A 12,693-nucleotide genomic window follows, 5' to 3' on the forward strand; every position below is an offset into this window, starting at 1 on the left:
AAGGAATCCTGTACCCTATCTTACTTTTTCTCAAAGAGTTATGTCACTGCTCTTTTTTCTAATAAAACAAATGGACTGCTCTTGAGATCTCTCTAGAGCTAAAGAAAAAACATATCTCAACTCCCAGAAAAATCTCTCCAGGATTACATGTGCATCAGGTTACTGACATAGAATTGTGCTATCAAACAGACAAAACTTTTTCATTAGTTCATTAGACTGCATTCTCCAAGAAAAATATCTCATCCGTTAGTAAAGGAGGTCTACTATGGGCTATAAAATACAACCCGGATAAATAAAATTTTTCTTTACAAATATATATATGAAAATTCGTTACCTGTTCCCAAGTTACCAGATGAAAATGCTTAAGGTGTTTAGAAACACAGAAAGAAACTTTGCTCCTGAAATACATGGGCAAAGAATTTCTGATCTGACAAGCGAGACTGAAGCACAAGAAAAACTATAACCTGTCAAACAAAATGACTACTCCCTTCTCAAGAAATAATACTTATATGCAGACGTGAAGAAAACCTAACTGCCAAGAGCCATGTTGAGCAGCAGAACAGTTTTACTGCCCCCCAAAAGGAGCACTAGCAGTAATTCTGTCTTTGAAATCAGTTTCCATCACAAGCTCTTTTGGGGTGTATAACTGATATGGCTGAACCAGGAGGAAAAACAGTAACTTCAGGACTGCTATCAGAACCAGTCTCACAACACATATGGATTGCTTTCTGTTGACTTGCAAGACACACAAACATGTGACTTCTACCTCCTCAGGCATCTGTGGCACTGTCTGAAAAACACATCCACATGGCAAAAATAACGATACACAATTTTACTTCAACTCAGACATCCTTTTCCCCCCATGCCTTGCCAACTGTAAGTGAGTCAGGTTGTCATCTCCTATGCAGCAAAATGTTTAAGAAGCAGCAGTTCCTCCAAAGAGTAGGGATCCTAAACAAAAAATCACTGCTGGGCAAGTTAGTATTTATCCTCAGGGTAAGCTGATGCGCACATGGTTTTGGTGCATAACTTGACAATAAACAAAGCTCTCTCTATATATTTTCTGGCTCACAGACAAATACCATGCAATTAAATGTCAAATTAACTTGCATAGCAACTGCTAATAGTTTTCACATATTTGGAAAACAGAGCAATTGTTGTCTGTTACAGATTACTTAAGGCTGACTCATTTTCAGGGTTTCTTAGCACCATAGGGCTCCAGAGCTTTTTTGTGACACTGCTTGGCTTTCATAAAAATAACACCGAAGAAATTTTAGGAGTAATGATAATAAACTAGCCTGACATGACCTACTGGGTCTTTTTATTAGAACAACTATTTAGACAAAAGCATCTAGAAGCAGAGGAGAGCTCTTTAAGCAATAACAAACAAGTACTTTTAGTCTTAGGAAGTGCTTCTTTCTACCATATCCTACCCATACCAAAATCTGGTGTTGGATAAGAGTCTGAAGTACCTAACAGTACAAATATTTCCGGGGGGGGGGGGGGGGGGGGGGGGAGGGGGTGTAACGTGGAGTAAGTATTACGCAATTTTAAATGCGCCACCAAGCTCCATGTTTCCTGAAGATACATGCAGATACCTGGCCATGCCTTGTTCTTCCACTGTAAAGTGAATGCCATGGTTTTCAATTCCCTCACAGAAATAAGTTTATTCATACAAGTTCTATGAACGTTAGTTCTATGAAGTTCTCTGAACACTCCAAAGGAATTTAACACAGTTTCTCAGCTTTTCTGGTTAATAAACTATACACATCTACTATTCTTGGAACGGATCTTCACAGATTCCATACTGTAATTGGTTCAACTTGAGAACTGCTCGTCAGATTCCAAAGATAAAAAAAGGAACAATCTACACAGCCTGAAGTCTCCTAAGTTATAGGTGTTCAGGAAAAGATCAGTGTATATCACCCCATCTAAATCTAACATTCCTATAACGCATCACAACTTCCTCTTCAGTGCACAAGTCTCAATCACTTAGCATTTTCTCTTAGTGAGCCCAGAACAGGGTATTTTGATTTATTTAAAAGGCAGAACTATAAATCTTTGTTTGCAGTGTTTCAGACATATCTCAAGTTATAAATGAGGTACAAATTGTGTGTGTGTACAAATAAATCTTACTGAAAGTTGCCATAGAGACACACTACTTACTATTGACCAGAATGGCAGCTTCAGTTAAAATAAACAGGGCTGAGAAGACAAGAAGAATAGATGGTGAGATTTAAAAACTAAGTCCCCTTAATCTACCTCTTGAATAAAACTCACTAGTTATACAGAAATTAATTTGGTAATGCATATTCCTGTGGGCTATTGTAACCCACTGACTTCAGTCAACTTAGCTCAGGCACAAATTTGCTTCTCTTATGTTGAGGCTTTCAACTCCTGATAAAGCTTATCTGCCGGCATGGAGCTGAGCAGGAGGACAGGGTCAATAACAAGCTACCTCCTAACTTAAATCATAGTAACAACTCTGTTGTTCAACTTAGAACTCAAATGAATCTTAAATTAAAATGATTGTAAATGCTCCTTGCGATTCAGCAGATAATTTTAAACATGCACATACGTGCACACACGCAGTTTGTTAAAATCTTCAGTTTTGTAATTCCACTTTTTCACTGTGCCTCCTCTTGGCAGTCTCTGATGATTCACCTTCATATCAGTTTATACATAAAACTGTTGTCATATCTTATCAATGCCTTTCTCCTGGTGGATTATGCAAAAACTTTCCTCTGCCCAGCACTTCTGACATCCCTATGAGGCTGGAAACGTGGCATCCTCATAAGGCTAGACGAAGATCATTCTGCTTAAAGAAAAATCCCTCTAATAATGCAACTGAGAAGCAAAAGCCAAAAGCACCATGAAGCCATTTTACCACCACCTTAAAAGTTGAATTTGGTTTGATCCTCCTATTTAAGTAAGGCATGCACTGACATCCAAGCTGAGAGCTCAGACACATAGGAAAACTTTGAGTCCAGTCTCTCTAACAACTATTAGAGCAATAAGTATATTTCAGCCAATGCACAAATAGATTCCTTCAAGACTGTGGATAAAATGGCTACAGAAAGAATATGCAACTTCAAAACAAAGTCGCAAACAAACCACCAAACAAAAAAGGAATTTAGAGCATCACCAGTTACACTGCAGACTGTAAATAGTTCTTCAGGGGAAAGCCATTCTAGGACAGTTAAAACACAGTAAGATTTGTGACTAGTTCTCCAAAGGAAGGCAATGGACTTTAACTCAAGAACAATAAATAAGGCTCTAAGAAAATGCATCCTTAAGATGCCCAAATCTCTAAAAACAGCCCCTCAAAAGAAAACAGAAGGGAGCAGAGAACAGTATTAACGGTGTGTCACCTGCAGATGGATTTCAGTGGAATACTGAGAGGGCCTTCCGAAGAAGATTCTTTCTTGCCTTCTAGTCAAAGGTGAACATGCAAAACTCCAGAGCTTTGTCACTGGAGGGTTTGGTCTCAGATCAAGCTTTCTGAAAATACGACCACAAAGAATCTATTACAGCTGCTGCATTCACTTCTTTCTGGCTGGAAGAAGAGGTTGACACTCCTTTCTCCTTGTCATTAGTCGGTCATTTAAGTGCTGATGTCATCAGGAACTTTGCTTCAAGTTTTTTTTCCCCTCTCCTCGATTTTATAAGCAAAGACAAAAAAGTAAACTTGCCTGTGGGATCCACTATAGCAGTAAGATGCTTCCAACATTAGCTCCTACTGAAAACTTATCATAACAAAGATATTACCATAAAAGGACATCTTTTTAGCCCCTTTGCATTGCTAAGAAGGCATCTCACTATTTGCAGGATCCTGAAGGAAGATAATAGCTCATTAAAAATAAAAAAAGCTGGAGAAAAACCTTATCTACCAATTCTAGAAGTCATCATGGGGCATATGAGGTCAGCTTACACCCTTATGTCATGTGTCTAGCAGCATTAATCTTCCAGTGACACAAAGAGACTAAAGCTGCCGGGAAAACCTGCAGGCACCACAGCGTCTCCAGCAGCATTTCAAGGCCACTGACACAGCACAATTAATCAGCATGTACAAAAGCGTGTCCCATAGAAGTTATTCCTCACCATCTAATTGCACTCACATTTACAGTGCAGCACAGCCGCTTTGGCTTCCAAACAATTTGAAGAGGTGAGGGATTGTAGCATCAAGGGAGAGACAGTATAAAGCAGAGGTTCGGTTACAGCTTTTTCTCAGAGAAATGGATCTGAATGACCTTCCTCTCATGACATTCCACACATTGAGACGGCCCCTCAGCTCATGCATGAGTGTCCCTGCCAGCTCCTCTTCTCCCTGCAGTCTGTGCAGAAGGCATGCCCCAAGCATTTTTTTTTCTTTAAGAAAGAGGCAAACTATTTGAGTCTGCCAAAAAGATGCACAAAGTTGCACAGTTTTGACTTCAAGGATCCTACAGCCAGCTATGTACAAGTGTCAGGCAGAACTAGAGGCATGACACAGCACCAGAACATTAGTAGCTCTACAGATTTTTTTTAAGATTATTTTTGAGGCAGAGGCCGTAGTGCTTATTGTTGTATGGAAGGGGAGGTAAGATTACAAACCCAGCTCCTCCTCTCTTCCAAAGAATTCAGAGGATGGATGTCAAGATTTGCTTTGGAACCCTTCTACTGATTCCACTCAGCAAGACGGCTCACCTTCAGTGTCTATTTTCCTGTGCCCGTACAGATGGCCAAATCAGTTATCTGCCATTCTCATCTGTCACTCACATAGACCCTCCCAATAGTCTCTGCTGAAGCAGCCAGGATGCGAGCTCACTTCAGCTCCTGTCTCACTATCCTCAGCCCCTTCAAGGTTTGAGCACGAATATCAATTATTTGCCTGCTGCCACAGTCATCTGGTTTTCCCATTTAGATGTCTCCACATTTTTCTTATCTTCCATTTTCTAACACACACAGACCCTTCTGTTTTGCCAATCACTTTAGTACACTTGGATATTCCAGGACTTCATATCAAAGCTTCCACAGATTCATCTTCATTGTATCCCCTCTCTCCCTAGATAACAGTTCTGGCAGAGAATGAGACCGTTTATCAGACCTTACACGACATATCTAGGTTTGACCCCAGTTGCATCAATGGCCACATTCCTATCATTAAGCACAGAACTTCAGTCACCAAAGGAAGACATTTCCTAGTGAACTTTATATAGCAGGCAGTCTCAAATCTTTCTGTATAATTAGAACTGAAAACCAGCTACATGACCATTTGTAATAGCACAGCTTCCTGTCCCAACAACAGCAAAGGAACTATGCCAAGGGAAAGGATTTTCAACTCTTATCTTGTAACTTAGCAGACAAAACCAAGTTATCAAAACACGGCTATCAATCTATAGATCAAAGTTTGGTAAATGCTGCTTTAAAAATATCATCACAGCTGAGTCAGAGATAAAAACCTTTTATGTGGTATCTCTTAACCCATAAAAGATTATTTGAAGCACTACATCCGTAAACATGCACATATATCTTATTAATGCCAACTGAAATTATACTTGGGTGTGGAGTAGAGAACAGATATCCAAATATTTCATCTCAAATCAAAATTACAAATCATGTATTTAATAAACTCATTTTAAATATCTTCATGCACTTACTTGAACAGAACAGGAAAGACAAGCAGCCAAATTGAGTGAGGAACAAGTTCTCCCAAGGCCCAGACTACTACTTTTGACCATTAAAGACAGGTTCTACTACACATTGTGTTTTCAGGGAAGGAAAAAAAAAAAATTACCTCTTGCTGAGCTGTTCTTCCTGCCCAGGGCAAAATGCTGATGCAAGCCATAAGTAATAAGTGCCCATTCTTGCATGGCTGACCTTACTTCAGTGACTCTAACCATCACAATTAAGAGCTCTTTCCCCAATAGCTGTTGTCCCAAAAGGGGATGCCACTTTTCAAAGATGACCAGACTGCCAGTAATTTGCTAAAAGAATCTAAGTGAGACATTTAAAACAAATAAAAGCTCCAATGGTCACCATTAAAATGTCAGAACTCTATGGCAAATGCTAAAAATATTGACATTCTAAATGGTAAGGTCAACGATTTTATATTTCCAACACTACAGCAGAAGTCCTTTATCATTTAAGGGGCACTATCTTCTTTTTCAACTTCATACTTACAAAATTTCTTTTTAGTTTTCACCAGTTCACTCCAAAAAACATCATGTACAATTTACATTTAAGCACATATGACCCAAATGTAGATTATTTCATTTCCCCTTTTATGGCAGCCAGATCAAATAAAGGCAAGACTCCTCTAGTACCTTTTATTACAGTGTCATCACTTGTCTTCTGTCTAGAACGCATCATTTCTAAAGCAAATAAGTGTATGACTAATGACAAGCTGGCAGTTACCTCGTCATGGCCTTGACACTTCAAGGCCTTCCCAAAAGGAATTCCAATCCCATCCCTGACTTTTCAGGCCCAAAGAGCAGAGTCCACATTAACATGTGTGACTACTGTGATTGACTATAAACCAAGTTAGTACTTATTGATGATCATGAATGAAAACCTTCAAGTTTAGTGATCGGCTGTACATTTCATGCATGCTTTCCAATATACAGCGTGTAAATCCCGTTATTTTCTAGGGCTTGTGCTCATTCCCACTTTTTCGTAATCATGCTCCCTTGTATTCAAACTGTAGAATGCCATGAGTTATGCTTAGAATGTGATACCCCTCTCAGAGCTGAGGGATCTGCAGCTCCAATAAAGAAAATTGTTCTCTTTGTGGTCACCTGAAACAGACCTGTTGGGTGCCAGCAGACAGAATCCAAAAGAGCATAGAAGTATAGGATGGTTTAGGTTGGAAAGGACCCTTAAAGCAATGACCAAGGACATCTTCAACTGGATCAGGTTACTCTGATCCCCATCCAGCCTGACCTCAAACGTTTCCAGCTATAATCTCTCTGGACAGCCTGTAAAGATTGCTTTACGCAAGTCACAATGTACTTAATATTTCTCCCTTGCAACAAGTAGCAATGGTTAATTCTGGAACAGCTTTCTCTAGGAAGGCAGCACAAGTCTAGATCGTCTATATTTTGATAAATCTCTGGGAAAATACCCTTGAGCCTCTTTGAGGTTAAGTGGTTCTCATCACAGAGCAATGTACAGACCAATTCAGGATTCTGTTACTACTTGCATGTCCCCTTTGACAAAATTTAAGTTCTGCTTAACTAACAGAATCTCAATAACAATTATTGTTTCAAGTCAAGCAAGGGAACAGTAGACATGCTTTCAGTATTCAGCAAACTGTACTGCCTGTTTGCAACCAGAATTGGCCACCTCAATCTCTGCCACCTCTGGTTATCATGAAATGTTGCAGGTTCAAATGAAATATAACACAAATCTCAAATGGAGACCAAACATGCACAGTCTGTCCATGCTTGGTACTGGATACAACAAGGTTTGAAGTGAGGGAAAGGTTATATTCACAAGTTCACAGTACTGGAAGGTCATCAGATCTGGGAAACGCTTTCAGACTTCATGTCACTGTCTCCTCCTGTGACCTCAAAATGACTATAAAAGGCGAGATCTCCAGTAGGCTAGATTCCATATAGAAGCTTCCCTCGCCTAGAGGGAGAGGGGAGGCAGTTTTTCAAGAGATCTTAGACATGATTACACGCTGGCTCCAAACCTTTGCTTGTTGATCTGCATGCTTAATAAAAATTAAGATTTCATCTCTCTGCCAGGTCTGGTCTGGCATAAGGCTTCACGCTGTAAACTTCAGAGGCTCTATTACGCATTTGTACATAGCGCAATGGAAGATTGTGCTAAGATTTATTAGGGTCTCTTGCCATATTAGACAGAAAACTAAGTAAGAGTCTAAATAAACTCCCTTCCCCCCTTCAAGTGGCTTTTATACTTCACTCACTGGCAACACAACCCCAGGAGAGACGTAACAAAGGAGAACAAACATGCAAAAATATTTGCCTTACTCTTTCAATGCAGTAGCAAACGTCCCACTGTTTTCATAATCTTTGCTATGTCAAAGGCCACTTATGTTTAACTAATTAAAAATAAAGCCAAGAAAGAACAAACCAGCAGGGTAAAAGAAAATGAGAAAAATAAAATATGTTTGGAAAGTACAAACAAAATGGTATAAATGTGAAAAAGGAAAGCTCTAAGAGGATTCAACAGTACAACTCCCAGATGGTCTGAAGAGACTTTTTTTGATATATACTTATGAATGAAATCACATTAAACAAATATTATCCTTGACATTTTTCACTCATAATTTTACACCTGGAATTTTCCATGGCAGATACACTTCAGTCCATTGAATTGAACTTCTTTAGCAGCAATATTTGCCCAATAATTGCTCAATTTATTTTTTTTTTTAGTAATGTAATTTCTAAGTTAACCATCATTTCCACACATCCACATAATAACTTGAAACAAACATTTAAAATAAAACCTTAGAAAATCCATTAACGTTTGGGAAATGTTTAGAGAGCCACCAGCTCCTTAGCTAGATCATTAACAGTATTAGATAATCTATTGCTGTCAATAAAAACCTATTGATTCTACTTAATGAGGGAAAAAGAGCAGAGAAAGCTAAAGATACACTCGTTCCAATAGAAAACAAGCTGCCTTCTGACTGAAATGCTGACAGCGAAGCCAAAACTGTAAGTAGTGCACTAGACAAACGCGCAGTAGCCTGAAATGGTAATAAACAACACGAAAGCTTATACTACTTGCAAAACCTCACCATAGCAGAATAAAGCAGCATGGACCGGGAGTTAAAACATCTGTTTGCATAAACAACACTAGTTGCACCCTTTTGAGGCTTATAGCTACACCTTCTTACTCTAGTGGTGATTATAATGATAATCTTGTACAGGGCATTAAAACAAATGAAAAAGCTACACAGCATCTTCGTCAGTACACAGCAGGGAATCTAGGCCATGGTGCCAGATTTGTTATTTCCTTAAAGCAGGCTTGCAAGTCATTGTTTCATACATCCTCCATGCATTGCAACCCTCAAAAAAATTCATTTTTGTTTAACTCTCATGACTTCAGTGATCTGGCTTCAAGGGTGTTCCCAGAAAAACAGCCACAATGGAAAATGATGGCCGTGGTAAAACGCAGAGATGGGAACCTGCAGCCTGTGGGGATATGGGGCCACGGCAGCATTTCACAAGCTATTTTCTAAGCTATTCAAGATACCACATCAATGCAACAGGAATTTGTGGAAAATTAATCCAAGCCACTGTGAGATGCTTCTGTGATACTTCTGATCACGCCACAAATAGATTGAAAGCATCCAGGGTAGCATAGGATAATGAAGACTAACTACTTAATATCAGATTTTCATGGCATATAGTTTGTTTTTGAAGCAACAAATCTTAATAGTTATAGTTCACGTGATATGAGCTTGTCAGGAATTGTTGCGCCATAACAAATGACACATGAAGTCTGGCTCTGAGCTCAGTTATTCAAGCATAATGAAAGTTACAAACATCAATATTATAAACAGAAAGGCCTGCTGATGCAAGTCACAAACTTGTCCGTTGTCAATGAATGGAGTACATGGGGGCACCACATGAAACAAGTTAAATCTGTTTTGAGCTCCATAGATTCATCATGTTTAAAAGTAATTTGACTAAAGATAAAAGACACCAGGAAGCCCATTTCTACATTTTCTGCTGATGAACTAGTCATTAGTGGCTTCTTCCATGTGAGTTATGAGTGTTTAACACGTTTGCCTCCTCCTCAGTCTCTAGCCCTTACTAGAGATGCATATGCTTGTTAACTCACTCCAAGCAAAGTCCCTAAGGTCAAACTCCTTTCTGTGGGTTCCTGCATGTGAGGTGGCACAAGCACTCCCCACAGTGGTTCTTACAGAGTTTATTCAAAAAAGACAGAAGAAAAATCAGGCATTTGTAGAGATAGTATAGCTGCTCTACAAATCCAGATCCACTTTGACAACAGCTTGCTATTCTGTCCTCCAAAAGACCAAATTTCTCAGAGCTCGAGATAAGCCAGGAACTGGGAACAGCTTTAATCAGGGACACCATACATATTGCGTGAAAGACCTCACAAATTCATTGAGCAAGAGACGCAGTCTTACAGAATTCTCACATAGACATTTGTAGTACTGCACCATGAAGAACAAATCCTTAATAACAGATATCTACAAGAAAGCAGTAGGGCTTCTAGGTACCAAAGAATAATCAAAATCCCAAATCATACTAACTGCAAACCCTCCAAGCACTAAAGCACATGCACAGTGAGAAGCAGAGTTTGCTTTCATAAGGAACATTATGGCAAACGGCTCTTTACAAGCCTCAAACAACAACCAGTACTTCCAAAGAAATAAAACAGTGAAAGGTAAACAACTAACCTCAGACAGATGCTGCTGGCATACAACACCACACTGTTTCCAAGATCTTCAATGTCCAGGGGGGAAGCTCCAGAACAGATGAGAATCCTTTTAACGAGTTCAAAAGTAACACAAGCCAGAAACTTCCAGAACACACTCACAGCCTTGAGGAAACAAGAGTCTTCTTTCCACAGGTGGCATTAATACTCATCAGAGGAGCTGCAGACTTGAGCAGCACTCACAGCTGGCCTTCAGAAACCACAAGTAGCTAATTATCATTGCTGTTCCCTCAATCTAGAAAATCTCTATCACCTGTGGTGCCCCAGGTGCGAGGAACTCTTTTTCAGATCACCACCAGTAACCCTGTGCTGGGTCCTGTTGCTCTCATGATCCAAAACACTCAAAAGTTGCAAGGGGCTACAGCTGAGTAGTATGCAGAGCCTGGACTATATGCCCTGGTATCTCAGAAAGTGCAAACATACTATATGGGGAAGGTACTGTGAAGGAAATGCTGGAGGCCCAAGAAGGGAAAACATGGAGTAAAGAAGGATCAGCTTTTTACTGAGGAAAATTTCAACTTTTGTTGAAGCGTACAATTCAGGGGAAAACAAACTTCTTCCTGAAAGCAAATGTTCAAATTAGAAACTTCATGGAGTTGCCAGTGAACACAAAACCAACACATTTTGAAATGTGGAAGAGTGAGCAACGTTTAATTGCACAATTCTACTCATGAACAAGAAATTGCATAAATTCCCAGGCTCCTATTCCTATGGTGTGTCCTGAGAAAAATGGTGTCAGTATATTGACCACATCCTAATTTTCTTTCAGAATTCAGAAGGCTTTTAAAAGCGGCTAAAGACAGTGCTAGAGATATGATGTACGTAATGTCACTTTTCCAATGACATTAATGGAAGTCATGTCCATTCCTAACATGTTTAATGTTTATTACAAAAAAAAGCAACAAATAAAAACATAGATGAGTCTGGCTGCACAAAAGCTCTTTTACTTCTTTCAGTTCATGTTCTGAGAGTGGCTGCTACATCATGAGGTACCCCCAGCCTGCAAAATTTTCATTTCATTTGGAGTAATTTCTGACTTCTAAAATAAACATTAGATGTTCAGTTTAGCTCCAAAATTTAACTGAAAACCAGGCCCAGATTAGCACAATGACATCTGAGTCTTGTTTCCTGAGGAGTTCAACAATTCTGCGAGCTCTACTATCTCCAAGAAATTTATAGATGTCACAGGCTACATACCCCGATGCAGCAGGTTTGGAGTCTCTATGAGTGTTTGATGTGGGTTTCTCTGATGATGCTAGTATACATTAAATTAGTTGGACATCTGGGGTTAAAGCGTGTCTAATTCTTTAACTATAAAGGTGAGATAACTTTCTTGGCCAGTTTTAGTATCTCTGAGATACACCTTAAAGCAAAAGAAATGTCAGCATCAAGAGAAGGTCAACTTTGCTAAAATATGTAGACTTTTTCCACTAAACCTTTTATCTGTAGGACTAATATTTTTCCTAGGTTGCCTTCTCTGCTTCTTAGAAAATTTGGCACTGTGTGCCCCATTTAAAGACATTGTTAAGTTTCCATAAAAATACTGACAGGTGAGTTGTAACACCCGGGATTTGATTGTGGACATATGGTTAGTAAAGAGATTCTAATTAGATTTTGATACTTAAACCTGGCGCGAGAAGGGTCAGTCTCTTAATCGTGTTAGACTTTGAAAAGATTATAGGACTGACTTTTTCCTCCTTACAGACTCTGCACTAAGAGCTGCCTCTCTTTAACTAGATTGCAACACTAAATGTAACTTGATAAATGCTGGCACGTTATGCTGTGTTAACTATAAAATCACACACATATATTTATTCATTTTGTAACCCCAGAACACTCAATTGCAATATGAAAAAGGGCACCCCACAGAATAAACTAGAATAAACTCTTGTAATAATCACAAATGTCCAAGTAGCAAATACTGAATTCTAACAGGATTTGTTCCCTCTGCAGACTTCACTGTCAGAGGCGAACTAACACAGAAAAATACTGCTGCTAACTTTAATCTCCCAGTAAGTTTTCTCTAACTTGTTACTTCTGTGTAGACCAGAAATAATAGTACAGAGCACCTCTGTCACTTCTACTGTCATTTTTGTTTTAACTTCACACAAAATGAGGGTTTCGTGTAAATTAACTCCACTCTTGATATTAGAGGAAGCTAAAGGGGAAGAGAAAGTGCAGGCTTGTAAATCCATGGCCTTATGACTTGGCCTTCTCATCTCACATATCTATCCTCCCTCATCCTCCTCTGTACCAGTACCAGTACCACTC

This window comes from Phaenicophaeus curvirostris, chromosome 14 (assembly GCF_032191515.1).
Source record: "Phaenicophaeus curvirostris isolate KB17595 chromosome 14, BPBGC_Pcur_1.0, whole genome shotgun sequence".
Lineage (NCBI taxonomy): Eukaryota > Metazoa > Chordata > Aves > Cuculiformes > Cuculidae > Phaenicophaeus > Phaenicophaeus curvirostris.